The sequence below is a fragment of the Esox lucius genome, chromosome 17 (genome assembly GCF_011004845.1).
Source record: "Esox lucius isolate fEsoLuc1 chromosome 17, fEsoLuc1.pri, whole genome shotgun sequence".
Taxonomy (NCBI): Eukaryota; Metazoa; Chordata; class Actinopteri; order Esociformes; family Esocidae; genus Esox; species Esox lucius.
Window position 1 is genome coordinate 9,271,952 of NC_047585.1, and position 3,900 is coordinate 9,275,851.

General features: G+C 39.9%; 1 long non-coding RNA gene across 1 annotated transcript; it reads left to right on the forward strand.

Moving 5' to 3' along the window:
* The first annotated feature begins 427 nt into the window (after positions 1-427).
* Positions 428-3,597, forward strand: LOC117592890. The gene is made up of 4 exons (XR_004574621.1): positions 428-608; positions 1,203-1,346; positions 2,407-2,551; positions 3,028-3,597. It is a non-coding gene; the product is annotated as an uncharacterized LOC117592890 (long non-coding RNA).
* The last annotated feature ends 303 nt before the right edge of the window (positions 3,598-3,900 follow it).

Consider the following 3,900-nt stretch of genomic DNA (forward strand, 5'->3'; position numbering starts at 1 on the left):
TTACTTTCTTACCTTTCCTTGTGGTTCTTAAAATAACGAATGAAATTTGACGTTGTTGCATATTTTGCATCTGGCCAATCTTTTTAACACGGTCCAGTTCAAAGTCCTTGTATCCAAACGATACTATTTGTGGAGCTCAACTAACGTTACTGTCTGCCATGTTTGGCGCGGTTTGAATTGTGCAGCGTTAAAGGCACATACGCTGATGTGCTGATGTCACAACATATAAAATAATTTTATTGCTGTTTGTTTATTATATGTTCAAGTCATTGTCGAGTCTTCCACTTCAAGTCAAGTCTCAAGTAACTTGTTCTCAAGTCAAAGTCAAGTCAAGTCATTTTCATACTTTAATCAAGCAAGTCACAACCCAGATAGCAGCTGACTCTGGGCCGGATCCGCCTCCAAACCGGCAGATCCGTGTAACAGTCACGCCCGTTTTACTGCCCCGTTCCAGATACGGCCCGCATGTAGTCTGTGTAATCAAGAGTAGGCATCAGTCGGCGGAATCATAATAGTTCTGGCCCGGACTCGTCGGAACGAGCGCGCGAACTGTTGGTCTTTCTTTGGATCAATTCGGACTGCAAGCTTTGTGGAAAGAGTTTATAACGGTAAGTTGAACGATGCCAAACAATTATCAAACAGTTTAGTGTGCTTGTTTGTAATGCTTGTTAACATCATTTCGGAATGTTTTGACCGGGTTTTAACTTCTTACGATGGCTAACGTTAATTTAAGAGGCATATGGTTAACGGACGCTTTTTAGCTGGGTTAGCTAAATTAACTGAATGAACTGATAAGCTAGCTAGCATTAATAAACAACTTTGTGTGTAGCTAGCATAAAACATTAATGCTGTTTAACGTTGGTTAACTTACAATGATGTTGTACGTTAGTTGTGAGGTGCTGTCAATTGGTGCTGTTCAAAACGAACGTAAGAAGTTAAAACCCGGTCAAAATTGACTGATAGATGCTCAGCCTACTCCTGATTGTACACATACTAACGTTACATGCAGAACTGCATCTGCGTCGATTTTAAAACAAGAAAAAAGAGAGAATTTTGTTTGTATTGATAGAGTTTAATGTTGTAACCCATTTTTTCAAAGCTAAACTGTTGTTTACTGTACTGTTTGTTTCATGATTTAGTAAACCGACATGCAATTTGCGCAATTGTCTCTGTTGATCTGAAATGCTTTTCTGTATTGTCAGATTTCGGCTCTAGGTGCTGTAGGAGGACAGAACTTGGAATATACTTAAGGATTTTCTCAAACACAGTGGCCAAACAGATTAATTGGAAAGGAGTAAACGGGAAAAGAGGTTTTAAAGAAATGCTGACACAAACTCTGTTGATCAGTAAGTATTTTAGTATACGTATTGTAGTATATGTGGAGGTGACTAGTAGATGAGAACAATTAAATATATAGATATAGATATATACGTCCATAGGCATGCAGGCTAGGTTAATTGGTGTCCCTAAATTGTCCTTAGATGTGAGTGTGAGTGGTTGTTCGTCTATGTGTGGCCCTGCGATGGACTGGCAACCTGTCCAGGGTGTACCCCGCCTTTCGCCCAACGTAAACTGGGATTGGCTCCAGCCCCCCGCGACCCTGTACGCAGGATAAGTGGTTGACGATGGATGGATGGATTTTTAGATATAAGGGATGCAACTTTAAAGCAAAAAAATAAAAATAAAAAAATACTTTGATAGCGGTGCTGAAATAGATTGCAGTCATGACAGCACCGGTTACTCACATAATCACGTAATGCTTTACTTGGAGTTGAATTGAGAGCTTTTAGTTTGAAAATTTCTGAACGACATTAAAAAGAGTCTGTAGCCTGCTTGACACACCTCTGAAAGAGCTGTCAGAAAACGTGATTCCCCTAAATGTCCTCTGCCTGGAGATACTGGGGAAATGTTGAGGGGTTCCTCTCCTTCGGCCATCCTACACAGGCCACTGACTACTGCACCAAACAGAGGGGGAGGGCCGTGTTACTCTCTACGCTGCGGGATTCCTGTACTTTACATCTTTGGCAGATTAATGACATAGCAACGGTAAAAATTGTGGTTTTGTAACCTTTACTTTTTCATACCGTGGGAAACCTTGAAACCGGTACCCGCCAATGCCTATCCATGACCTGATACAGAATCCACACAGATAAATTTAGAATGATAAGATGCACTGAGATTTAAGGATGATCCAATACAATCTAGATGTGATTAGTTATTCATTTGTTTTGAGTTACTAAATGAAAGGCTACAGAAAATTAGGTCTACTGCCACACCAACAATGGTAATCATGGGCAACATCTAAAGCATTTCTCAAAACAGTGGGTTATTGGCTTGACTTAGAGGTCATTTTCAGAATTTCTGTTAATGACGGCTCATCAACCAATTGACTTTCTCTCTTAACAGAGGCTGTATGGAAGAACCAAGCTGCTAGCAGCGCATCGGACAACGAGATTAACCAGCACGCCATCCGCTGGTTCAACCTGGCCTCTGACCGTGGAGGTGGCCGCAAAGAACGTGCCATGGCCAGAGAGGCCATTCATTAACCGTGGTAAGAGACTTGCTTGCTGGCGGGGCTGTGGCAGGTGCCGTCGGGATGTTGCCGAGGCGACATCAATTTTGTTTTACGGTGGACGGACTGCAACATTACTGAGTTGTTGTTTTCTTTTAGCTTGAAATAATCCCATACTTTAGACACTTTCTTCTTCGCCCCTCCCTATTCTCTCTCTTCCTCCACTTTGCAAACAGCGCCATCATAATTACGTTGTGTTCACAGCATAAGCGCGATGTGCGACAGTAATAAATGTCCATGCAAAACAGTGTTCTATATAGTTATATGGATTAAACGAAGCTTTGCATGGATGAATTTAGTATTCAATTCAATACTAAATTGAATTGTTCGAGCCCTTGTTAAGTGAATGCCAAATTAATCAGAGCACATATGTGACTGGGTGCTGACAAGCAATGTAGCATTTAAAAACCGCATCACTGATCTTTTTTAACTGAACATTCTTTTATACTTTGCAGAAATGAACGCATCGGCCATCCCCCACTCTTCCACCACTGATGATTTGTTGGGTGTTATGTGAGAGTTGTGGCATTCCCACTTCACTTGCCTCATCAATGTTTCCTGTAAAGCCACCAAAGAACGCGTATGAACATTTTGCAGTTTTTTCTGGGTTTCATATGACTAGAGTTGGATATTGTATTTTGGCTATAAAACCTTTGTTATTTATACCATGGTCATGGAAAATGGTTAAAATCTAAATGGCTGGCAGGTATTATCTATTAAGACAAACTTATCGCTAATTAAAACGTTACATCTTGTGTGTTTAGGCCGTAGAATCTCGTTTCTCTGCTGGCTTTAGCTTTTTTTTCTGCTTTAATTTAAAAAATAACAAACAAAAAAAACACCTGTGTCATAGGTATGTGGTAGTAAAGAAGTTTCTTATTCCTACAGTTGTCCTGTAGTTGTTCCTACAAGAAGTTTCTTATTCCTACAGTTGTCCTGTAGTTGTTCCTACAAGACGTTTCTTATTCCTACAGTTGTTAAAGAGAGAAATGAGCTGTAAAATGTGTTTCTGTCCTGTCTTTTTATCTCAGACATTTTAAATAAAATTTAAAATCTGTTCTATCAAAACAAGAAGTCTTAAGATGGTGGGGGAAGGGGATTACGGTAGTAATATTTACTCATTACCATTGACGGCAACGTTGCCCAGTACGATTGCTCTAAAAGTTGCTCCGTGTATCATCAGCTTTAGTGTACCGTGGTAAATACAAGTCATAATATTTGTTATACATTATATAGACCAGTCAGTTAATAGAAACAAAAATCAACAGATTAATTGAGAATGAAAGTAACTGTTAGTAGCAGACTTCCATCCTATAATTGTAGCCTGC